Source organism: Peromyscus californicus, unplaced genomic scaffold (assembly GCF_007827085.1).
Source record: "Peromyscus californicus insignis strain IS unplaced genomic scaffold, ASM782708v3 Scaffold_8__1_contigs__length_139910024, whole genome shotgun sequence".
NCBI lineage: Eukaryota > Metazoa > Chordata > Mammalia > Rodentia > Cricetidae > Peromyscus > Peromyscus californicus.
This window is the reverse complement of record NW_026294606.1, coordinates 61,235,544-61,262,919: the sequence shown is the minus strand read 5'-3', so window position 1 is coordinate 61,262,919 and position 27,376 is coordinate 61,235,544. Positions and strand designations below refer to the sequence as shown.

Genomic DNA, 27,376 nt, shown 5'->3' with positions numbered 1-27,376 from the left:
ATCTCAATCTTTTTGAATTTGTTTTGTGTCCCTGTGTATGATGTAATTGTGATGTGCTTCCATGTGCTTCTCAAGAGAATGTGTATTCTTTGGTGTTTATATAGAATATTCTGTGGATATCTCTAAGTTGATTTGATAAATGATATCAAATAATTCTGGTGTTTTTCTACTTATATTTTTTTTGTCCAGGTGACCTGTCAACTTGAGAAAATGGGATATTGAAATACTAGTTTATGTTACTCTGTGTCTTCACATCTAGTAGTAGATTTCTTATAATATTGGGTACTCCAGATTTTATTGCATATATATTTAGGGTAGCAACATCTTCTTGGTTAATTACTCCCTAGATTAGAAGGAAGTGTTCTTTTTTTATCTCTTCTGGTTAGTTTTAGATTAAAGTCCATTCTGTCAGGTATTAGGACAGTGATGCCTGTTTGCCTTCTGGTCCCATTTGATTAGAGTAATTTTCTTCATCCTTTTATTCTAAGGTAGTAACTATTTTAAAATCCCAGATCTGTTTCTTGCAGGTGGCATATAGATGCTTTGTTTCTTGATGCATTCAGTTAGACTGTGTTTTTTCATTGGAGAATTGAGGCCATTGATATTTAAAGTTATTATTGAAATATTTATTATAGTCACTGTGTTGTTTATTTTTGTGGTTGTTGTTTGCATTTCAGTGGTTCTTTGTGTTTTAATAATTACAGCTTTGTATTTCTTTCCACAATCTCTCTGCTACACTTATTCCTTGCTTCAGCCTGAAATATTGCTTCTTGTATTTTCTTTAGGTTTTATGTGTCGGTAGAAATTTCTTAGGCTATTTAGGTGTGGGAAATTTTTCTTTATTCTTCAATTATGGCAGATAGTTTTGGTGAGTATATTATTTTAGGTTGGCTCTGATAGTCCTTAAGGTCTTAGTATGTGCTGCTCCAGGCTCTTCTGCTTTCAAAATTTCTATTGAGAAAACAACTGGTAACCTGATCAGTTTTCCTTTATATGTGATTTGAGGGTTTTTTTTTCTTTTGCAGCTTTCAATACACTTTCTTTTTTATGCGTACTTAGTGTTTTAACTACGATATGCCCTGGGGATTTTCTTATCTAGTCTTGTCCAGTTGGTGTTCTGTGTACTTCTTGTATTTGTTTTTGGTGTGTCTTTCCTTAGTTTGGAGAAGTTTTCTATTTTTTTATTAAGAAATTTTTTATTCATTTTGCATAACAACCACAGATCCCCCTCTCATCCCTCTTCCCACCTGTCCCCAGCCTTTTTCCCCACCCCCATCCCCTCCTCTGAAAAAGTAAGGCCTCCCATGGGGAGTCAGCAAAGCCTGGTACATTCAGTTGAAGCAGGTCCAAGCCCTTCCCCCTGCATCAAGGCTTTGCAAGGTGTCCCACCATGGGTAATGGGCTCCAAAAAGCCAGTTCATGTTCTTCTATCATCTTGTTGAAGATCTGGTCTATGCCAATGGTCGCATCTCCCTCATCTGGTCTGGTCTCCCTCACCTGTGCCTATAATTCCAAAGTTTAGATTCTCTTTTTTACCTTTGAGACCTGATAGTCTATCTTCTGTTCTATATGTTCTATTTGTAAGGCCTTCCTCTGGGTTTTCAAGTTGATCCTTTGTGTTTATCAATTCCACTATGATTTTAGCTTGATCCCTTCAATCTTATGATTGAATTCTATTCACAAATCTTGGATTGTATTAATTATTTCCATCAGTCTTGGGTTTGTGTTTTCTTGGGCATCATTTAGGCACTTAAAAAAAAAACTCTTTCTCTTTGATTTCATTGAGCAGTTTCTTTGTGTCCTCTTTAAACTCCTTGAATTCTTTGAGGAAATTTAGGATTACTCTTCTAACTTATTTCTTGGAGTTCACCTAGGTAATTCTTGTTGGTAAGCATTTCCACAGGATAGTTAGGCTTTGGAGAGAAGATACTGACTTTCATATTGTTGTTATTCCTTAGATGAGACATGGTCATGTGGATTTTCTTAGTTCTGAGTTTGTTGTGGATAGAGTAAGTTGGTGGAGAAAAGAAGATGAGGGAGTGGGTTAGATCTAGAGGTTGGAAATGGCTTGAGTGGTATGAATTCAGGTGGGCAGAGGGAAATGGGATGATATAAGGTATGTGTTTACTGTTCCAATGCAGGAATATGAGGATAGATAGGTATGAATGGAAAGGTTGAATATGAAGTGAGAGAGTCCTGTGGTTTGATGGATAGAAAGGGAGGATGCTCATTTAAGCTTAGAGCTCCTCTACAGTGAAAGTATGGGAGGCCAGCCTAGGCTGGTACACTGGTTGGGGAACCCAAGCTAATTCAGAGATTGCAGAAAAGGTATGAATGAGGAAGTCAGGGATACTCAAAAGGCTAGACCCTAGAGTATGATGTGGGAAGCCTGAGTGTGGAGTCGGGTGGTGGAGGCAATCTAAAGGGTTCTGTGGGTGTGTGTGTGTAGGTATTTTATCTATCTATCTATCTATCTATCTATCTATCTATCTAGATATAGATATAGATAAAGATAGCTAATTAACTATGAAAGTTATGAATGTCAAACTACTGTGGGTGCAAAACTTACTTTATGAAACAAATATTTCACAATATGTATATTTGTTTATTTGTCTGTCTCTGTGTATATACGTTCGCATGTGTGCTCATGCCATGCATGTCATGGTCTACATGTGGAATACAAAGAATAGCTTTAGGAGTTGGTTCCCTCCTTCCACCATGCATGATCCGGGGTTACAATTCAGGTACTCAGGTTTGGTAACAAGCACTTTTACCCGATGAGCTATTTCATCAGCCCTCAAATGAATTAAAATTTAAGAATCAAAAAACTTGCCAAAGTTTGTACTAGTCTCAATCAAGAAAAAAGAAGGATTAAAATCTGATGGCATATTGATAAGTGAATCTTACAAAGTGTCTGACATGATAGTATCATGACAAAGACAGAGTCTTTGACATGAGGCTTTCTCCGAGTCTAGAAAAAAAATACGAGTTAATGCTATGCTTGCAGAGCAGGATTACTACTATGTGAAGAAGGGAACTATTTGAGGAAAGGTATTTTCCTGGATTTTTGCCTGGAATGCTACTATGACCACTGTAGAAGTCGGTGGACATTAACAAGAACACAGACAGTTCACCAGCATGTAGAGGCACTTATTAAATAAAGTACAGAGTTTATATTCTTGGTACAATCAGAATTTGTGGTGCAGGACCCTGAATAATGGCCAATCCACAAAAGATGATGATACAATTTTTAGTGTAGATTTCATGTTGGTGTCCAAGGGTATCGTCATGTTAGACTTTGAGGGGCATGGAATGATAGACAGCAACAGGGCTGCTGGGTGATGACCTGGGATACTAGAAGTCACCTGTTTCTGAGTTCCAGTGGAGTTCTGGCTCAGCCAGTAAAGAGTTAAAAGAGCATCATGGTATCCTGTACAGGCTGTAATGTAGGAATAATGACTGTCTTATCCAATCCTCATTACTATAAAACATTATAATTTTCTTAAAAAACACCTGCCGGGCAGTGGTGGTGCACACCTTTAATCCCAGCACTTGGGAGGCAGAGGCAGGTGGATCTCTGTGAGTTTGAGGCCATCGCGGACTACAGAGTGAGTTCCAGGAAAGGCACAAAGCTACACAGAGAAACCCTGTCTTGAAAAACAAACAAACAAACAACAACAACAAAAAAACCACCCTTTATGTCTTATATTTCTGAAGCCTGGAAATCCAAGGCCAAGTTACCAGAAGACCCAGTGTCTGAGGAGGTACCACATTATAATTTATAGGTGCAGCCCTTTTACTAATTCTCACATGGTTTATGAGAAAAAGGAGGGGGTACCAGAGGGAAGGAGGGTGGGAGAGAGAGAGAAAAGAAGAATAGAGAAAAACTGAGAAGAGAGGAGAGAAACCTATCCAACATCCTTTTTATAAAAGGCATTCATATATTCCTCTTAGAATCCTTCTTGTTTCTTATCTTCTCTGGAGCTGTGGGTTGTAGTATGATTATCCTTTGCTTCACATCTAGTATCCACTTATGAGTGAGTACATACCATGTTTGTCTTTCTGAGTCTGGGTTACCTCACTCAGGATGAAATTTTCTAGTTCCATCCATTTGCCTGCAAATTTCATGATGTCATTGTTTCTACAACTGAGTAGTACTCCATTGTGAAATGTACAGAGACAACTGAACCAAGCTCAAAGGAACTCATGAACTTTAGACCTACAGCTGTAGAACCTGCATGGGACTGGACTAGACCCTCTGCATGCAGGAGATGTTGTGTAGCTGGGTCTGTCTGAGGGGCCCCTGGCAGTGTGATGGGGATCTATCCTTGGTACATGAGCCAGCTTTCTGGATCTCATTATCCCATTACCTATAGTTGGACACTTTGCTCACTTGTGATAAAGCAGGGAGGGGCTTGGTCCTACCTCAACTAAATATATCAGGGTTAGCTGTCCCTCCATGAGAGTACTTACCCTGTTAGAGAAGGGGAGGAGGGATGAGGAAGGGAAGGCAAGGCAGGGGAAGCGGGAGGAGGGGTGAGAGGGGCGGTTGGTATGTAAAATGAATTTAAAAAAAAGTTTAAAAAAAAGGCATTCATCCCCATGGTTACTTATTTCCCAAAATGCCCAACTCCACCTATTATCCTATTGGGGATTAGGATCTCAACATATGTGAGTTTTAGGTGACAAAATATTTAGGTCACAGCAAAGACCATATGCTAAAATGAGGACCACAAATCAGTCTTTTAATCCCAAACAAAATTGGGCCTTGTACACAGATAAATATAATTGAAGATTTATAGGTTTAACATTTTTCAACAGAAATTTAAATAAATAAAAATAAAGTATTGGCTCTCTGAGGAGGAGGAAACATGTTTCTGCCCAGCGACCAATGGACTGAGCAGGGCAAAGAGACAGTGAGAATGGGATACCAAGTTACTCCCCTCTTGTCTGCCACGTGGTAGCGTGGATGAGGGAAAGATGTCCTTCTCCCATTGCCCCTCGAGACCTGCAGCAGATGGGCGACCTGACCCAACCCCTCACCATCTGCAGCACTCTGGGGAATGGGCCCTCTTCCTCACCTGGGCAGCACAGTAGAGTCAACCCTGTAGACAGGGGCACGGGTGATCAGGCCCTGAGGGTGTGAGAGGGGCGTAGCTGATATTGCTTACCTAGTCTGTAGTGTGGTGGTGGGGATGAGGGAGAGATGTCCTCCCAATTTGCCCCTACTGCCTCCAGCTGATGAGGGAAGCTAACCTTCCCCTTTACCCTAGTTGCAACACTCAGGAAAGCTGGCCCTGCAACTCTGTCTTGGAAGCACAGAGGAGATGACCCTGTTAACAGAGCACAGATTAGCCAGCCCTGAGAATGTAGGTGAGGGAGATCTGGCCCTGCCCCTCATCTGCCATAAGGTGGTGTGGGTAGGGAAGAGATGCTCCCTGCCCCACCTGTGGCAGGTGGGAGAATGGAGGTCGTAAGAACAGGAGAGCTGTCCCTGTCTCTCATCAGCTTCCACTTGGGAGAGTGGCCCCTGTACTTTGCCTGGGCAATACAGTAGAGCTGGCCCTGAAGGTGTAAGGAGAGTCAACCCTGATCGCCTGAAAGCAGAATTGGCCCCTCCCCTTGCTCAACTCTGTAAGGAAACTAGTCGGAGGCAGAGGGGGCGGGGAAGGACAGGACACTAGCCAGGGCAATGCTAGGGAGTTCACCCTGGTGGAGAAGACAGGGGAGAGCAGGTGGGTTGAGCAAACCTGCAGCTATCCAGGCCCAGATCTGCTAGAGCACATAAAGGGGCCGGTCCTGAAAACCCCAAGCTGCAGGATCTCCAAGACACAGGGCTACACAAGATGCCCAAGAAGAGTCCCAGCGAGGGTCAAGCATTGATGGCGTAGTAGGAACCAGAGGCCTCAAACCGGACCAATGACTCTTTGCAATGAACACTTGCAAGTAAAGATATATGGACCAAGGGGTTTGCTGTGTAACTCACTGTGTCACACTACAGCTCCCATGATAAGATTTTTAATTTTTTCCCTTTTTTCTCTTAAATCTTATTTTATTTTATTTTGGAGGGGAAGTTTCAAGGGCAGAGGGTGGATACAAAGGGTCAGGAAATGAACAGGATCACGATGCATAATATGAAAAAATAAATAAAAAGAAAGTTTAATAAAACAAAAACAAAAACAAAGTGTTAGATATGATGGTACATGCCTTTAACATCTATACTTTGGATGCTAAGACAGAAAGATTGCCATGAGTTTGAGGCCAGCCTGGGATAGACATTGATTTCTAAGACAGTTAGAGCTATGTAGTAAAACCCTGTCTCAAAACACCACACACACACACACACACACACACACACACACACACACACACACATACACACACACTGTCATCCACAACAAGAGAAACAGAGCCAGTGTCCTTTAATGAAAGGCAGTATAGTTCATCCTTTCTCATTTTCCAAATGCAATGCCCAGGAGAGTTTAAAAATCTTAGGTCAGTAAAAGAGAGAAGAATAAGAATAAGAACAAGAATAGGAGGGGGAGAAAGACAGGAGAAGGGATGGAATGCAGTCAACAAACACATTGGGAGTTATAAGAAAGAAAGACAAGTAATTAAATAGGGTAACATGGAAATTGTAGAACTGAAGTCAAAGTTTCTTAAATATAAAACAGATAGGCCTAACAACAGATTAAAGTTCTGTGAAAAAGTGTAAAACAGTCAATGAACTTCATGATAAACAGATAATACAGAAGAAAAAACAGAAAGAAAAAATAAAAGAATAAAGTCCTGTCTACACTCTTTCACAGTATCTACTATGAAGAATTGAACTATGAAAGGATGAACCTAAAACATAATAGGGAAAACAATTAGTTAAGTCAACAAAGGCCAGAATTTCTCCAAATTTGTTGCAAAATGAAGTTTAAGATTTCAGAAACTCAGAAAATACCGAGAAACTTAAATAGAAGGAAATGTAGAATGGTTACTACAGGGCAAGGTAGGATGAAACAAATGATGGCTTCACGAGGTTAGGAAGAACGCCAGAGTATAGGATGAGGCTGGAGGGCTGAAAGGAAAAAAGTCTATAATTTTATATCCATCAAATATTCAAATATAACTATATAGTTGTTAGACTAATAACACTAGAAATGATTTTTTTCTAGATAACCTACACTAGAATAAAAGCTAATGAAAGCTATTCTCTTTAAAGGGAAAACTTTAATATTAAAAAGAGAACACTCTAAATTCCAAATATTTGTGCAGATAGTAAAACTATTTTCCTAAATAAAATACTATAAGTTTTGATAAGTGTGACAAAACATTGTATCGTGGGACTACTACATGCACAGAAGTAAAATTTATGAAAAAATATAACATGCAATTGGGAACTGTTGAAATTGTATCATGGTATGCTTTAGGCAAAGTGGTACAATGTTAATTCAAATTGGATAATAGTAATATGCAGATTAAAACTGAATAATTTAATATTTAGCCATGAAGAAGAAAGTCAATACCGAACAGAGGAAATAGAAAAATGAATACTTTAAGAAAGCCTGAGTGACTTACTCCCCATAAGGAAAAACATATGACCTTTTTAATAATTAATCAATTACAGAATAAATACAAAACAGAAAGCACAGTTGAGGGTTATTAACTAAACCATATTAATAATTATCAGCTTCTCTGAAAGTCAGAGATTTCCAGACTCTATACAATAGGAAGTCTCAAGTAACCTTTTCGTCATCTCACCTACTAAGTTCCTTCACTTTTTAAAAATATTAGTTTGAAATAGCTATTGATTTAGATATAGACCCTGATTTAAAATGGCAAAAATAGTGTTTAGTTGCTTGCTCTTGGTCATCACCTTTGGTACAGTAGGCTAGGGAGGTCAGTAGAAGAACAGTAATAGCGTGAAAGGGGCAGAGGCAGCCACAGTGACACGCAGACAGTGGCAGTTGTAAAAATTAGCTGGGCAGATGAGATGATGGGGAGGAAAGGTGACAAACAAGGGCTGTGCAAAGCTAGAGATGTTAACTATGGGTCTTGGCTACTGAAAAAGAGCCGGGGAGCTGCCAAGCCCTCATAGTGAAGAGCCCCAAATACCCTTAGCCCCAGAGCTGTCTTACTAGCTGCTATCCAAGAATAAGAATGGTGATGCCCTATGCAAAAGCAGAGGCTCCTCACATGCTAGAATAATGCCAGTCATTGTAGGGCTGAGAGCTCTCAGTCTGTCTGGTAGCTAGCTATAAGTATAGTAGATAGTGCTTGCTGCTGCTTATTACTGTATATTGCTTCCACTTACTGCTATGGAAAACTGGATTTCAATAGGCTGTCAGATGCCAGGGCCACTGGTAGTTAAAGTCCACAGCAACCTGACTCCTAATTAATGTCCACAGTCACAATCTGGACTTCTTAATCAGGAGTGATAGGCACTTAGGTCTCAGAGTTTAGAGTGCTAAGCCTTTGGGTCTGCCAGTGTATCAGCTAGACTTCAGATGCTCAAAGGGCTGGAAATGCCAAAGTTGGGAGAGCATATTCTCATGTACCCATGATCAAGATAAAGTAAAATGACACCTGCCAGCTGGTCAGTAATGCCTGGATCCATCGAATAATGTGTGATTGGGAACATTTTATGCTCTAACACTTTGGGCACTTTGGGTGGTTTTGATGCATAGCCAAATTCAGAAATTTTCTGTCATCTCAGGATGGTTGGAGGGGAATTCACTGACTCTTTTAATGTGCAGCTCTTCCTAATGAGACTTGAGCATAAATGAAACAATGACAGCCATTGGACATAGACTATGAGATGAGACCTGATAGTTAAGGCTATATCTCAGTTGGTAGAGTGCTTGCTTATCGTGTACAATACCTTGGGTGTAATCTTCAGCACCATATAAATGGGGCCTGGTGGCACAGGCTTTTAATTCCAGAATTTTGGAGGTAGAGGTAGTAGGATCATAAATTTAAGGTTAATCTCAGGCACGTAATGAGTCTGAAGGAAGTCTGGAATGCCAGAGGATGGGGAGATACGTTGCAGAAAGACATCTTCTGGACATGACATAGCCATTGCATGCCTTCATGGACTTACTGAATTTGTGGTTACCTGTTCAGTCCCTATACAAGTTTAGACATGTAAACACATCATCTTGGATGGGGGAGAGGCCCATGAGGTCCCATCTCTCCTTGAAGAAGTATTGGTAACTAAAGATTATTGGAGGAGAGGTTGCCATCTTCCGTGACATAACTATGAAAAGTGTACTATTATGCAGTAAATTACCCATACCTGACATTGCTTGTGTGACCAAGAACCTGAGACTAGAGAGCCAAGAGACCTAGTTCTCTACTACTGTTACAAACAAACAAACAAACAAACAAACAAACAAAAGTAACAATAAAATGACCCCCTAAGGATATTCTGCCATTCTTACACATTGGGTTGTGTTTTTTTTTATTTATTTAAGACATGTTTTTATTCATTTTACATACCAACCACCACAGATCCCCTTCTCATCCTTCTGTTTGCTCCCCGCCCCAGCCTCCCCACTCTGACTCACCTCCCATCCTCTCTTTCAAAAGAGTAAAACTACCCATGGGGAGTCAGCAAAGCCTGGTACATTCCAATGAGGTAGGACCAAGCCCCTCCCTGCTGCATCAAGGGTGAGCATAGGTAATGGACTCCAGAAAGCCAGCTCATGCAGCAGGGATAGATCCTGATCACACTGCCAGAGGCCCCTCAAACAGACCAAGCTGCAGAGCTGTCTCCCATATGTAGAGGGTCTAGTCCGGTCCCATCCATGTTCCACAGCTGTCAGTCTAAAGTTCGTGAGTACCTATAAGCTTGATTCAGTTGTCTCTGTAGATTTCCCCATCATGATCTTGACCCCACTTGCTTATATAATCCCTCTTTCCTCTCTTTGACAGGACTCCCAGAACTTGACCTCGTGCTTGGTTGTGGATATCTGCACCGGCTTCCAACAGTTACTGGAGGAAGGCTCTCTGCTGACAGGGTATTCAGCAATCTGATTATCCTGGTAGGTCAGTTCAGTCACCCTCTTCACTATTGCTAGTAGTCTAATCTGGGGTCATCCTTGTGGATTCCTGGGAATGTCCCTAGTACCAGGTTTCTTCCTTACCCCATGATGTCTCCCTCTATCAAGATATCTCTTTCATTGCTCTCCCACTTCATTTCTCCCCCAGCTCGACCATCCTGTTCCCTCATGTTCTCATCCCCCATCTTCTACCCTCTATTGCCCCCCCCATCCCCAGTTTACTCATGGATATCTCATTTGTTTCCCCTTCCCAAGGCTATCCATGCATCCCTCTTAGGGTCGTCCTTGTTTCCTAGCTTCTCTGGAGCTGTGGGTTGTAATATGATTATTTTTTGCTTTACATCTAGTATCTGCTTTTGAGTGAGTACATACCATGTTTGTCTTTCTGAGTCTGGGTTACCTCACTCAGGATGAAATTTTCTAGTTCCATCCATTTGCCTGAAAATTTCATGATGTTATTTATTTTTATTTTTATTTTAGTGCTGAGTAGTAGTACTCCATTGTGTATATGCACCACATTTTCTTTATCCATTCTTCAGTTGAGAAGCATCTAAGTTGTTTCAAGGTTCTGGCTATTACGAATAATGCTGCGATGAATATAGCTGAGCAAGTGTCCTTGTGGCATGATGGGCATCCCTTGGGTGTATGCACAAGAGTGGTATCATTGGGTCTTGATCATTGGGTAGATTGATTCTGAATTTTCTGAGAAATTGTCATACTGATTTCCAAAGTGGCTCTACAAGTTTACACTCCCACCAACAGTGGAGGAGTCTTCCCCTCACTTCAAATCCTCTCCATCATAAGCTGTCATCAGTGTTTTTGGTGTTAGCCATTCTGACAGATACAGATGATATCTTAGAGTCATTTTGATTTGCATTTCCCTGATGACTAAGGATGTTGAACAATTCTTTAAATGTCTTTCGGCCATTTGTGATTCTTCTATTGAGAATTCTCTGTTTAGATGTAGTCCATTTTTTTAATTGAATTGTTTGGTATTTTGATGTCTAGTTTCTTGAGTTCTTTACATATTTTGGAGATCAGCCCTCTGTCAGATGTGGTGTTGGTGAAGATCTTTTCCTGTTCTGTAAGCTGTCATTTTTTTTTTCTTATTTACCATGTTCTTTACCTTACAGAAACTTCTCAGTTTCAGGAGGTCCCATTTATTAATTGTTGCTTTCAGTGTCTGTGCTATTGGTATTATATTTAGGAAGTGATCTCCTATGCCAATGCATTCTAGGCTGCTTCCTACTTCCTCTTCTATCAGGTTAAGTGTAGCTGGATTTATGTTGAGGGCTTTGATCCACTTGGACTTGAGTTTTGTACATGACAATAGATATGGACCTATTTGCAGTCTTCTACATGTTGACATCCAGTTATGCCACCACAATTTGTTGAAGATGCTTTTTTTATTACATTGTACAGTTTTGGCTTCTTTGTCAAAAATCAGGTATTCATAGGTGTGTGTGTGTGTGTGTGTGTGTGTGTGTGTGTGTGTGTGTGTGTGTGTGTGTATTAATGTCGGGCTCTTCAATTTGATTTCACATGTCAGTTTTTATGTCAATACCAAGCTGTTTTTATTACTATAGCTCCATAGTAGAGCTTGAAGCTAGGGATGGTGATGCTTCTAGCAGTTGCTTTATTGTAAGGGATTGTTTTAGCTATCCTAGGTTTTTTTGTTTTTTTCCATATGAAGTTGAATATTGTTCTTTTGAGGTCTGTGAAGAATTGTGTTGGAATTTTGATGGGGATTGCATTGAATCTGTAGATTGCTTTTCAATAGATTGACATTTTTATTATGTTGGTTCTACCTACCAATGAGCATGGGAGATTTTTCCATTTTCTCATACCTTCTTCAATTTCTTTCTTCAAGGACTTAAAGTTCTTGTCATACAGGTCTTTCACTTGCACGGTTAGAGTTACCCCCAAAGTATTTTATATTATTTGTGGCTATTGTAAAGGTTGATGTTTCTCTGCTTTCTTTCTCAGACTGTTTATCATTTATATATAGGAGGGCTACTGATTTTTTGAGTTAATCTTGTATTCTGCCACATTACTGAAGGTGTTTATCAGTTGTAGGAGTTCCCTGGTAAAATTTTTAATATCACTTATATATACTATCATATCATCTGCAAATAGTGAGAGTTTGACCTCTTCATTTCCATTTTGTATCCCTTTGATCTCCTTTCTTTGTCTTAATGCTCTAGCTAGAATCTCGAGTACTATATTGAATAGGTATGGAGAGAGTGGACAGCCTTGTCTTGTTCCTGATTTAGTGAAATAAAATAAAACAACTTAATTTAATGTTGGCTGTAGGCTTGCTGTAAATTGTCTTTATTATGTTTATGTATATTCTTGTATTCCTGATCTCTCCAAGACTTTTGTCATGAAGGTGTGTTTGTCAAAGGCTTTATCAGCATCTAATGAGATGATCATGTGTTTTTTTTTTTCATGTGTTGAACCATCCCTGCATCTCTGGGATGAAACCTACTTGATCATGGTTGATGATTTTTTTTGGACGTGTTCTTGGATTCGGTTTGCCAGTATTTTATTGAACATTTTTGCATCAATGTTCATGAGGGAGATTGGTCTGTAGTTCTCTTTATTGCATCTTTTGTGGTTTGGGTATCAGGATAACTGTAGCCTCATAGAAAGAGTTTGGCAATGGTCCTTCTGTTTCTATTGTATGGAACAATTTAAGGAGTATTAATATTAGCTTGTCTTTGAAGTTCTGGTAGAATTATGCACTGAAACCATCTGGCCCTGGGCTTTTTTTGGTTGAGAGACTTTTTAATGATTGCATCTAGGGGTTATCGGTCTATTTAAGTTGTTTATCTGGTCTTGATTTAATTTGAGTATGTGGTACCTATCCATAAAATTGTCCATTGTTTTTAGATTTTTCAATTTTATGAAGTATAGGTTTTTCGAAGTATGACTTGTTGATTTTCTGTATTTCCTTGTTGTCTGCTGTCATATTGCCCTTTTCATTTCTGATTTTGTTAATTTTGATATTCTCTCTGTTCCTTTTAGTTAGTTTGGATAAGGGTTTTTCTATCTGTTGATTTTCTCAAAGAACCAACTCTTTGATTCATTGATTTGTTTCTATTTTATTGATTTCATCCCTCAGTTTGGTTATTTCCTGGCATCTACTCCTCCTGAATATGTTTGCTTCATTTTGTTCTAGAGCTTTAAGTGTGCTGTTAAGTTGTTAGTGTGAGATTTCTCCAACTTCTTTATGTAGGCACTTTAAGCTATGAACTTAGCTCTTAGCACTGCTTTAATAGTGTCCCATAAGTTTGATTATGTTATGCATCCATTTTCATTGAATTCTAGGAAGTCTCTAATTTCTTTCTTTATGTCTTCCTTTACCCAGTTGAGCATTATTTAGTTTCCATGAGATTGTAGGCTTACTCTAATTTGTATTGTTCTTGAATTCTAACTTTAAGCCATGATGGTCTGATAAAATACAAGAGGTTATTCCAATTTTTTGTATCTATTGAGATTTGCTTTGTGACCAAGTATGTGTTTAAGTTTAGAGAAGGTTACACTGAGAAAAAAGTATTTCTTTTTGTGTTTGGGTGAAATGTTCTGTAAATGTATATTAAGTTCATTTGAGTCATAACATCTGTTAGTTCCCTTATTTCTCTGCTAAGTTTTTGTCTGACAGACCTGTCCATTGGTGAGATTGGGGTGTTGAAGTCTCCCACTATTAGTGTGTGGGGTTTGATGTGCACTTTAAGTTTCAGTAATGTTTCTTTTACATATGTGGGTGCCATTGCATTTAGGGCATAAATGTTCAGAATTGAGAATTCATCTTGATGGATTTTTTCCTGTGATGAATATGTAATAGCCTTCTCAATCTCTTTTGATTAATTTTAGTTTGAAGTCTGTTTCATTGGATATTAGGATAGCTACACCAGCTTGCTTCTTAAGTCCATTTGATTGGAAAGTCTTTTCCCAACACTTTACTCTGAGATATTGTCTGTCTTTGAAGGTTGAGGCATGTTTCTTGTATACAGCAGAAGGATGGATCCTGTTTTCATATCCATTCTGTTAGCCTATATCTTTTTATAGGTGAATTGAGTTCATTGATATTAAGGAATATTAATGACCAGTGACTGTTAATTTCTGCTAATTTTGGTGGTAGTGTGTGTGTGTGTGTGTGTGTGTGTGTGTGTGTGTGTGTGTTTCCCTTCTTTGGGATTTGTTGCTGTGGGATTATCTATTTCCTGTGTTTTGGGGCACATCTAACTTCCTTAGGTTGGATTTTTTTCTTCTAGTGCTTTCTGTAGGGTTGGATTTGTGGATAGGTATTGTTTAAATCTGGCTTTGTCATGGAATATCTTGTCTACACCATCTATGGTGATTAAGAGTTTTACTGGGTATAATAGTGTGGGCTGGCATGCGTGGTCTCTTAGTGTCTGTATAACATCTGTCCTGGAACTTCTGGCTTTCAGAGTCTCCATTGAGAAGTCATGCATTATTCTGATGTGTCTGCCTTTATATGTTACTTGGCTTTTTTCCTTTGCAGTTCTTAATATTCTTTCTTTATTCTGTATGTTTAGTGGTTTGATTATTATGTGGTGAGGGGACTTCTTTTTTTTTTTTTTTTTGGTCCAGTCTATTTGATGTTCTATAAGCTTTTTGTGTATCTATAGCATTTACTTCTTTAGGTTGAGAAAGTTTTCTTCTTTGATTTTATTGAATATATTTTCTGTGCCTTTGAGCTGGTATTCTTCTCCTTCTTCTATCCCTATTATTCTTAGGTTTGGTCTTCTCATGGTGTCCCAAACTTCCTGGCTGTTTTGTGTTATGACTTTGTTGGCTTTAATGTTTTCTTTGATGGACAAATCTGCTTCCACTATTGTATCTTCAATGCTAGAGAGTTTGTCTTCCATCTCTTGCATTCTGTTGGTTATGCTTGCATCTGCAGTTCCTGTTCATTTCCTCAGATTTTCCATTTCCAGCATTCCCTCAGTTTGTCTTCTTTATTACCTCTATTTCAGTTTTCAAGTCTTGAACTGTTTCCTTCACCTGTTTGATTGTTTTTTCTTGATTTTCTTGACTTTCTTTAAGGGAATTTTTCTTAAAGAAATTGATTTCTTCCATTTTTTTTGTTTGTCTTTTCTTCGATTTCACTAAGGGAATTTTTCATTTCCTCTTTAAAGACCTCTATTGTCTTCATAAAGTCATTTTTAAGGCCATTTTCTCTGGTTCTTCTACATTGATATGTTCAGGTCTTGCTGTAGTAGAACAGCTAAGTTCTGGTGGTGCCATATTGCTCTTTATGTTGTTGAATGTATTCTTGCACTGGCATCTACCCATCTCTTCCTCCAATCAGTGTAAATGGTATCTGTGTCTCAGGAAGCTGCTCTTGGTCCAATCGGCAGTGGCAGTGTTTGTGTCTCAGGGAGCTGCTGGGGTCTCAGGAGAATGGGTGGGTTTGGGGGACAGAGTGGGACTTGTAGATTACAGAGTCCAATGGGCAGTGGTTGTGGACAGGCCTGCCTCAGGAGTTTTGCCTGCTGTCCTGCAACTGGGGCTGCAATTGGTGGGAGTATGGAGGCATAGGTTGTGCCCCTGGGCCTAAGGCCTAGAGGCTGGGGTGCCCAGCTAGGGGAACAGTGACTCATCTCTTGGTCCTATCGGAGTTAGTGGAGTCTGTGACTCAGGGAGCAGCTGCAGTCTCAGGGGATGGGTGGGTTTGGGGGGACAGAATGGGGCTTGTAGATTACAGGGTCCCATGGGGGTTGATGGTGGTCAGGCCTGCTTGCAGGAGTCTTGCCTGCTGACCTGCAACTGGGGCTGTGATGGGTGGGGGTGGGGGGTATGTGTTGTGCCCCTGGGCCTAAGGCCTACAGGCTGGAGTGACAGGCTGGGAGAACAGTGGCTCAACTCTTAGTCCAATTGGAGTTGGAGAAATCTTTCCCCAAATCTTATTTTCTAATTCACCTCTTTTATATCTTGTCCCTCTTTGTAAGTTTCCTCTTTGACAGTACTAACAATGAGCATTAGCATTGGTATTTGTGTTTATTTATTCTTCTTGCACATATTAATTTCTTTGGCCACCAACAATCTTGCTCTGACCAACTCCATCATCCTTTTTTTTTCTTTGTTACTACATAATGACTTCTTGTCTATGCATAGGCTGCACATTCTATCTATGGATCTATAAACCTAAGACCCATGCCTAGGCTTATGCACCTAGAACTGTCTTTTTCTATACATGCTCACCTTGCTTATTTCCCCATGATAGATTTAGAATAAAATTTCAAGAAATAAACACAGACAAAATTGAAGGTGTAAAAGCATAGGAAAGAGGAGAGAATGAGCTATTAATATTTTTAAGGGCAGGAGATGATATATTGGATTTGAATTTTTGAGAGATGCATATGGGAACTGGTTGAGAAAGGTGTAAGTCTATTGGGGTCAGGAGTGAGAATTTGCATTTCTGCCGTGCTTCATATCATACTGACCTAGGTCTGAGATATGACAGTGACAGAAATATGAAAAAGGGAGAGAAACACCACCTCTTTTTGGAATGCAAGATATTAATGATTAAATAGCCTAAAGGTGGGAGAAATGAAGGGGGTCAGCGCTTACACTAAATTTTGCCTTCATTTGAGGAATGGGTGGAAGGTAACATTTTGCATTTTAAGAGTTCATCCTTTGGATAATCTTTTCTCTTTTCCATTCCAAATGCTTAGGACTAGTCTCCAACCTCCCTCACACTATTCTTTCAGAGATATGCCTTTATGAGACTCCACTTAAAGTCTTAAATCTAAATTTCAATATAGCTTTTAAATTTCTTATGAAAGAACTCTGGTCAGTAAATATTCTCAAGGTATCCAGGTTTCCCAATTGATATAAGCCTCTATAAAACTATAAAATCTTTTATTTTGTTCCCAGGGACTTAACATTTTTCATGTTTCTACTATTAAATATTAAAATAAATAGCATAGAAATCTTGACAAAGTACATGGATATCTAACTGCATAGTTTGGTCTATAATATGACTCACTAGTAGGTCACAATAGCCATAGAAGCTAGAGGAGGTAAAACCACCAATGCCATTTAAATTGCAGCAACTTTAGCAGCTATAAACATGTTATTCAAGCCATTAAACTAAAACTTTTTTATAAGAAAAATGCCTCGTGTCCAATTAAGATGGCTGAGGAGGACATCAGAGAAATAAATAGTAAACAACAAAAATAATGTCACACACTCAGTTTTGAAACATATGCGTCCAGTGAAGGTGACTTGTCTCATTTCTGGAAGTTGAAGTCTACAGCTCTAATTTCTTTTTCATTTCTCTTCTCAGTTTCAATATCCATAAGTTATTATCAGCAGAGGCATAGCTCAAGTAACTCAGTCATGGATAACCCTTCATCACTGGAAGTAATAAGACACTGAATTCTTTCTACAGTGTTGGTGCCATGAAGAAAAATCAGTCAATGTGTTTTGGACAGAAAAGTCTATAGATACACCAGAAATATCGGTTAAAAGAAAGTGAATATTTGGAAGTTATTGGGCTTTAACTAACCTCAGATACCAGTAGACATCATGCAAACTCAGTTCATCATCCCTTGATGAATTTCCTCTCAATTAATTTTGTTTCCTAAGTCCCACTTAAGGACTTGACATGTGAAATTCCCATTGTTTTCTATCTAAAGATAGAAAGATATTTGGCATAATTTCTGCTCTTTCTGTATTTATCAAAAAGATAGAAGAAAAATTCAAATCATATTAAGCAAAACAGATTTTGTGCCGGGCGGTGGTGGCGCACTCCTTTAATCCCAGCACTCGGGAGGCAGAGCCAGGCAGATCTCTGTGAGTTCGAGGCCAGCCTGGGCTACCAAGTGAGTTCCAGGAAAGGTGCAAAGCTACACAGAGAAACCCTGTCTCGAAAAACCAAAAAAAAAAATAAATAAAAATAAAAAATAAAAAATAAAAAATAAATAAATAAATAAATAAATAAATAAATAAAATAGATTTTGCATGGTGTATACTTCTTAGGATGCTGTTTAATCATTAATGAAATGTTCTGTGGATCTACTCTCTTTAAAAAGTCAGATGTAAACTGAAAGAGAATAAGTGGCCATTAAAGCCTGCTATGTTAAAAGAATGCTTGATAACAGAAATAACAAGATATGAGCCAGGTAGTGGTAGCATATGCCTTTAATCCCAGCACTCTGGAGGCAGAGGCAGGTGGATCTCTGAGTTAAAGGTCAGCCTGATCTACAGATCTAGTTCTAGGACAGCCAGGGCTATGCAGACAAACCCTGTCTCAAAAAAACAAACAAACAAACAAAACAAAAAAAGAAAAAAAGAGAAAGAAATTACAAGATGTGAGAATATTTAACTATAATCAGCCTGTACCTTTCAGAGTCTTAGAAATTTGTTAAGATTTAGAGGAAGAAGAGAGAAACCATTAGTATGTGAGTGAACAGAAAAGAGTTTAAAAGATCTTTTTATTTGTATTGTGTGTTCGTATGCAGATAATGTAGGGGTTCAATGTGTGTGCGTTCATGTGTAGGTCAGAAGTCAACTTGAGTGTTGTTACTTAGGCACTGCCGTCCACCTACCCACCTTGTTTTTGAGGCAGCATCCTTCATTGGCCTGTCCCTTAGCTGGTAGCTTAGGCTTGTTGACCAGTAAGCCCAAGATATCTACCTCCCCAGAATTAAGATTACGACTGTTTACCTTTATATCTGGCATTATATGGTTTCTAGACACTGAACGCAGGTTTTTGTGTTGCACATTAACCACTTTACCACCTGAGCTATTTCCTCAGAGCTCGAGGTTTCTCATTGTTTCAATCTACCTTCCTTTTTTTAATTATAATGACATTCTTTTTAACCCCCTTATGGTAGGGGCACCATTTTATGTTAAAGACTCTATTTGCATTTCTTTCTGAACATTACGAAGAATGCATTTCATTGTCTTCTGGCTTCTACGCAGTACCGTATGTCAAGCTTTGGCAGATGAAATGTGCTTAGAAATGATGCACAGTGCTTCAATACATACCCTCTAAAGCCCTTTAGACCGCAGTTGTTATTATGTCATAATTCTGATTCCAGGTTATTCTTGTGACCTGGATTAAAATAGATCGGGTTACATTATCTAACATGCCTTTTATCTAATACCGTACATATATTTCAGGAACCTTACCAAACGCTATCTTCTTCAGGTTCATTATCCTTCATCTACAACCAGATGAAATATCTCACTTTGTGATACCAAAATTTATTCTCCTATGTGTTTCTTTCTTGAAAAAAATTACATTTAGTTTTCCCGCCTCTGTGTGTGTGTGTGTGTGTGTGTGTGTGTGTGTGTGTGTGTGTGTGTGTGTGTGTGTAAGTCAGAGAATAATTTTGTGGTAGTTGGTTTTCTCCTTCTACCATGCAGGTCCATGAGATTAAACTCAAGTCCTCAGTTTTGGTGACTAGTGCCTTAAAACCCTGAGTCACCTCACAGGCCCCCTTAAATGTTCCTTACATGTGTATTTCCCTCACATTATTAATCTATTTCAAGGTGTACCTTCATGGTATATTATTCATTCTGAATTTCCTGTTGTGTTGTTATGTAACATGTTCTAAAATATAAATATTTACTGATTTAGTAGCATATTTGTACCTAAAATTTTAATAAAGCTAGTAGTCCCATGATATTGGCCATATTATGTAAATTTATGATACTTAGGTTACTGTATAATTTTGTTTATGACTATATAATTTATCATAATATTTTATTAAATTTCTTCTTAGAATAAAAATTATGAAGCAAGACTTAACCTAATGTGGTATTTGAAGACAAAAAGGGACATAAAAAAACTAATATATCTCAGAAGAATACCACCATAAACTTACTAGGGAATTTGGAACTAACCAGAGACAGAACAAATGCTAATATAACGTTAGGTCTGAGGGTTTACATTCCTCTTAAATACATGAGTTGAAATCCTGACCTTCAAATTGATAGGCCCCTGCTAGACTGACCTCAGACCTCTACCCTTTAGAATTTTCTATTGTTATCAGCCTCTTAGCCCATAGTATACATTAATAATCAACTCTAACAGACTAAGGTAAGAATATAGAATAATCCAAAATCTGGCATCCCAGATAAGTAAGGCTATAGAGAACTATACTGATATATGGGAATTTTCAGGTAACATTTTCTGTATTTTCACGTGTGTGTAATGTGCTTATATATATGCATTTTCATATGTGTGGGTGGATGTGTAGGTGGGGGTACACAAACGTGTGACTGTGTGTGCCTCTGGAACGTTTGATTCATCATCAGGTCTTTCTCCATCTTGCACCATCTCACGTATTCAGGCAGGCTCAGTTACTGGAGCTTCTCATTTTTACTATTCTGGCTAACCAGCTTGCTCCTGGAATTCCTCCATCTATGCCTCCCTAATACTAGAATTTTAGGTAACTGCCATCCTTGTCTGGGTTTTATGTGGGCCCTGGGGATCTTACCTACAGCCTTTATGCATTTGTGGTCAGTACTTTACTCATGGAGCCATCTACCCAGCCCCTGAACAATTTTTAAGAATGAAAGGATTAAAGTTTAAATGTAAAAATACATGCTTTTAATAATTTTTGAAAACTCATGTTTAGGTAATTTCTTGTTGTTGTCATTGGATTCTCCCTCTTAAGAGCTTTAGCTGTCACCCAGGTCCTGATTTTCTCACAGGCAAAGCTTCAAAATAGATGCATGTACATTTTTGACCCATGCTCATGTGAGCATTTCCTTATTTAGCACCTATTATTGAGTAAATTATCTTGGTAATTTCACTTGATTTTTCTCCTGGGTAATTTTTCCCCTTGATTAATCCATTCTATTTCTCTACTAACTTTATCTGAGGAAATATATTGCTTTCTAATTGACCCCTCAACTTGACAAAAATACATTTAAATGTATTGAATATTTTGACTTTTCACAAAAGAGAAATCAGCCTCTCATAATTAACAGGATAGATTAGCGACCCTGTATTCCCATCCCACATTCAGAGGGATGTCAAATGTAAGATCAGAAGGCATCCTGGTATGAAGTTATAACCATGGTGCATCTTGCTAACCACATGGATGCAGCCCTCTTTTCTCTTTATATAAGCTATTTACAACTTGGAGTAAAAATGCATACAACAGCTGACACATTCCTTTATATGTACATTTTTTAAAAAATGACAAGAATGGAAAACCATATGTGTGTGAAGAGAATTCCAAGTACCAAAGAGGAGAAATGCAAAGCAGGCAAAGAGGAATTGTCTTGGAAATTTTGCCATTACATATTAGAAAGAGAGGCCACTATGGCCAGGGAAACAGGTAGATAGACTAAATGCACATCTTTACCTCTCCCTCAGCTCCTCCAAATCCAATCTGCCAGTCGCATCCCCAGTCCTGCAGCAGAAGTCACCTTTTGCTCCTGTCCCATCGAACTCACAGGCTACTCTTGACTAGGGAAGCAAGTAAACTAACTGCACATCTTCACCTATAGCTCAGCTCCTCCAAATACAATCCCCCCGCCCCCAAGTTTCATCCACAGCTCTGCAGCAAACCACTTGCTGTATCCTGTCTGCCCCTGCCCTGTGCCTATATCTAGTGGAACACAGAGATCTCTCCCTCCTAACTTCCCTTTCTCCTCTCACTGCTTTATCCCAGTCTCCAACTCCAGCAGTCATTCCCTGGGATCTCACATTCCCTGCCAAGATCACTAACTCAAGATCTTTATATCTCACTCCCTTCTTCCAAGTCCAATATACCAGTCTCATACCAAACTCTGTAGCATACCTCTTGTTGTGGATTCTCCTCACATTCTGTACTCATTCACAGGGGACAAAAAAGATCCTGGTGAAACATCCTGCTTTCCTTCTTCATATGGACCCTCTCAGCCTCCCTCCTGAGAACCCATCCCCCTTCTTAATATGACAGGGCAAGACAGAGCAGAGATTCCTCTATCTTGTATTCTTGCTGAGGGCATTTCAGGTTTAACTAGAATTTGATCTCTTTGATGGAAAATCCCATGGAAAATTACCCAAATCTATTCTAAGAACCCAAGGTCAAGATGCCCCTGCTAACTTATCTTAGCTTCTGTTAAATTGTTTGCTTCTGTGAAGCTCTCCCCTCCCTGCAGCTGCTGAGCAAAACGCCAGGACATCATTTTTGCCTTCAAAAAACCATGCTTTGGACACTTGGGGCAATGTACAGGTCCTGAATAACTGAGTGTAGTCCAAGATAGCTGGAGTAAAGACATTTAGTTGGTTATAAATTGTGTCTGAGTAGTCATCTCTGATGGGTACCCATAACACTAAGTGTCAGCTCCTCATATCTAGAAATGCATTTTACCTGGAACCCCCAATGTCCACATCTATCTGGATCTCAGCAGAATTTTCTAGCAGGCAATACACAGCCACCTTACTCTCCTAAGAATTAGAGAGGAAACAGAATCAAGGAACAAAACACCCACCCAAAAATATAAGACCAGAGATCAGCACCTAAAATTATAATCTTCCCAAACTCAGGTGCCTAGATGACAGCATATAAATACAATCAATAACAATAATGTGTCTTCACAAAAGCTCAGCAATCCTACCAGAGCGGGACCTGAGTATTGCAATATAGCTGAAGCACAAGAAAAAGACTTTAAAAATAGCCTTTATTAAGGTCCTTAAAGAGGAATGAATAAATCCCTTATAGAAATCCATGAAACACAAGCTGTGTGAGAAAATGAAGAGTTCAAGACCTGAAAGTGGAAAGAGAATTGTGGGGGTCTCTGCAAACACTATGACCAACAGAGTAATGATCAGTCGGAAGCAAGAAGGCAGTTCAGTTAAATGTGACCCAGTAGCTGTTGTTGGTTCAAACTTTGAGAGTCTGACCTCAAGTAGTTTATTTTCAGCATATTTAAGCTCAGCATAATTTTGGTAAAAGTTTCCTGGTGATAATTAACTCAATCCTGTATATATAAAAAAGCTTAAAACATGACTAAATTGAAACACATGTGACATCTTCCTAAAAGATAGTTTCTATAGATTAACTGAGAAAAAACAAGCCCATGATAAGTGTCTGGGATAGAATCCATTGTGATCTGAGCCACACAGATGGCAAGAAGGTTATCAGGCCATTAATCACACTTGCCCCCATCCTCTTGTGCAGAAAACAGGTTATACATTTCTCCCTGTGAAGAGACAATTCTGTATGTTTAACATTTCTGGTTTTCCTGGTTCTTTTCTGTGGACAAGAGCCTCCATGTCTCCTATACAGAATTAATAAAGAAAACCCAAACTGAGGGAAATCTGGAAATAAAAATTTTAGGAATTTAGGAATTTCAGAAGCAGGCCTCACTAGCTGAATATAAGAGATGGAAGAGAGAATCTCAGGCATTAAAGACAAGAAATGGTAGAAGAAATAGATACATCTGTCAAAGAAAATGAATGTTAAATCTAAAAATATCCTGGCAGAAAAATCAAATAAATCTAGGACACTGTGAAAAAGATCAACTCTAAGAATAATAGGAATAGAGGAAGGAGAAGAAACCCAGATCAAAGGTACAGAAAATATTTTCAACAAAATCATAGAGGAAATTTTTCCTAACTTAAAGAAGGAGATGTCTGTAAATGTACAAAAAGCATAGAGAGCACCAAGTACACTGGACCAGAAAAGAAAGTCCCCTTGGCACATACTAATCAAAACACTAAGCATACAGAACAGAGAAGGAGCAATAAAAGCTGCAAAGGAAAAAGAGCAAGTAACATATAAAGGCAGATGTGTTAGAGTTACACATGACTTCTCAATAGAGACTCTAAAAGTCTGAACAGATGTGTTGCAGACTTCAAGAGACCACAGATGCCCTACCAGACTACTATACCCAGCAAAACTTTAAATCACAATAGATGGAGAAAATAAAACATTCCATGATGAAACCCAATTTAAGCAACATTTATCTATAAATTCAGACCTACAGAAGGCATTAGAAGGAAAACTCCAACCTAAGGATGTCAACCACTCCCAAAAATACACAGTGAATAAATAATCCAAGAAGAGCAAATCAAAACAGTAAAAACACACACACACACACACACACACACACACACACACACACACATACACACACACACACTCACTAACAAAATAACAGGAATCAACTAACACTAGTCATTGAGATATCAACATCAATTCCCCAATAAAAAGACATAGACTAACAGAATGGATGTGAAAAAATTCTATCCTGCTATTTCATCCAATAAACACACTTTAAAATAAAAGATAGACATCACCTTAGGGTAAAAGAATGGAAAGAGATATTCCAAGCAAATGGGCTCAGGAAGGAAGCTGGTATAGCTATTTTAATATCTGACAAAATAGATTTCAAACCAAAACTAATTAGAAGAGATAGAGAAGGACAGTGCATACTCATCAAAGGAAAAATCCACTGAGAGAACATTTCAGTTTTTAACATCTATGCACAAAACACAATGGCACCCAAGTTCATAAAAAAAAAAAAAAAAACACTACTACTGTTTAAATCATATATTGACCAATACCTCTCTCTTGCCAATAGACAGGTCAGTCATTCAAATGTTGGAGCTAACTGACATTATAAACTAAATAGACTTAACATATATTCATGGAACGTTTCACCCAAACACAAAAGATTATACATTCTTCTCAGAACCTCATGGAACTTTCTCCAAAATTGATCAGACACAAAGCAAATCTTAATAGATGCCAGAAAATTAAAATAACACCATGCATTCTATTGACCACCATCTATTAAAGCTGGACATCAACAACAGAAACAAAAGGAAGCCTACAAACTCATGGAAACAGAGAAACTCTACTGAATGAAAAGTGGTTCAAGACAGAAATTAAGAAAAGAACTGAAAGACTTCCTATAATAGAATGAAAATGAATATACTACATACCCAAATTTATGGGACATAGTGAAGGTGATTCTAAGAGGCAAGTTCAAATAGCACTAAGTGCCTACATTAAAAAAAAATTAGGTACATATCATACTAGTAACTTAACAGCACACCTTAAAGACCTAGAACAAAATGAAGAAATCACCCAAAAGGAGTAGACGACAAGAAATAATCAAACTTATGGCTAAAATCAATAAAATAGAAGCAAGCAAACAAAAAAACAATACAGAAAAAACCCAATGAAACAAAGAGTTGGCTCATTGACAAAAATCATTAAAATTGAAAAACTTGTATCCAAATTAGCTGAAAGGCAGAGAAGATCCAAATTAACAAATTTAGAAGTGAAAAGGGGACATAACAACAGATGCTGAAAAAATCCAGAGACACTTTCAAAACCTGTACTCCACCAAATTGGAAAACTTAAAAGAAATGGATAATTTTCAAGATATATACCACTTACCCATGTTAAATCAAAAGCAGATAAGAAAATTAAACAGACCTATAACCCCTAGTAAAACCACAACAATAATTAAAAGTCTCCAAATCTACAAAAGCACAGGGCCAGATGGTTTTAGCACAGAATTCTCACAGATTTTCAAAGAAGAATTAATGTCAATCCTCTTCAGTTTATCCCACAAAATAGAAACAGAAGGGACATTGCCCAATTTGTTTTACAAGGCCACTGTTACCCTGATACCCAAACCACATAAAAACCCGACAAAGAAAGAGAATTATGGACCAATTTCCCTTATAAACACGGATGAAAATGCTCAATAAAACACTTGCAAACATAATCCAAGAACAGATCAAAAATGTCATCCACTATGATCAAATAGACTTTATCTCATTGATGTAGGAATGGTTTGTTATACACAAATTAATAAATGTAATCCACCACATAAACAGACTGAAGGACCAAAAACACATGATTATCTCAATAGATTCTGAAAAGGCCTTTGAGAAAATCCAACAACCCTTCATGATAAAAGTCCTGGAGATGTTAGAGATTAAAAGGACACTTGTTCAACCATGTTCATTTCTGATCTATTCATAATAGTCAGAAATTGAAAACAACCTGGATGTCCCTCAACAGAAAATGGGTAAAGAAAATGTGGAACTTTTACACAATGGATTATTTTTCATCTGTGAAAAATAATGACATCATGAAATTTGCAGGCCAGTGGATGGAAATATAAAAAAGTTATCCTGAGTGAGGTAAACCAGACCCAGAAAGACAAATATGATACGTATTTACTTATATGTGGATATTAGCTGTTTATTCAATGATAACCAAGCTACAATCCATAGTACTACAGAAGTTAGGTATAGGGTAAAAAACTTGTGGATACAGATCTTATTAGGAAAGGGAAATAGAATATATAGAATAGAATATATAGTTATGGATATGTGGAGGAAGCTGGAGCAGGAGGATCAAGTAGTGAGGTGGAGGGGAGAGTGGGATGAGGTAGGGAATATGGGGAAAGTCAGATAAAATTAAAGGCCATCTCAGTATGGAACCTAATAGGTTATAGATGGAAGAGTCTAACTCACCTGGTGCTGCAACTATTCAGTTACAAATAAACACACAGAGGCTTATATTAATTATAAAACTGTTTGGCCTATTGCTCAGGCTTATAACCAACTAGACCAACTAGCTCTAACACTTAAATTAACCCATTATTCTTGTCTACATTGAGCCATGTGGCTTGGTACCTTTTCTCAGTCCAGCATTCTCATCTTACTTCCTCTGCATCTGGCTGGGGACCCCATCTCCCCTTTCCTCTTTTCAGAATTCTCCTAGTCTGATCACCCTGTCTATACTTCCTGCCTAGCTACTGGCCAATCAGCATTTTATTAAACCAATACAAGTGACAAATCTTTACAATGTACAAGAGCATTATTCTACGGCAATATGTTATGTATTATAATAGGTAGAGCATAGTATGGAAACTTAACACAGTAGAAGCTTTCTAAAATTTATACATATATGAAGGCAATCTAAGTGAAATCACCAATAACAGGGGATATAGAACTCCAACTATCATCTCTTGTGACTAAATGAAGCTTCCAGTACCAGGATTGGTTTACATACAATTGAGTTGTTGGCCAAAGGGGTCCTATGGAAACCCAAAATATCCCAGGCTCTTGCTCTCTACAAAATGAAGGCAAAATTCCACTGCTGAAGACAGCACCTACTCAGCTCATTGAATATGGAGAAGTAGAGCTGGTGCCTACATAGAGTCTTCACCTCTATGTTTTCATGTCTTTGTACAGGAAGATACTCTGCAGGCTACCAAAGGAGAAATGAAAATACAAACCCAGTCATATACCCTTTGATCTACAGTGGTGTTCTGCATGAAGGATATGCTAGGGCAATTATGGCACAAAGATGTGAGTA

The 27,376-nt window shown here is 38.4% G+C and overlaps 1 long non-coding RNA gene across 3 annotated transcripts in view; it reads left to right on the top strand.

Moving 5' to 3' along the window:
- The window catches only part of LOC128104020 (uncharacterized), a 168,029-nt gene that overhangs the window by 21,232 nt on the left and 119,421 nt on the right, over positions 1-27,376 (top strand). For 2 of the 3 annotated variants that reach the window (XR_008215840.1, XR_008215838.1), the window contains exon 2: positions 9,922-10,031. This is a non-coding gene — a long non-coding RNA (uncharacterized LOC128104020). Of the gene's footprint in view, positions 1-9,921; positions 10,032-27,252; positions 27,370-27,376 lie in introns of all 3 variants that reach the window. The other variant, XR_008215841.1, reaches the window with a different exon arrangement.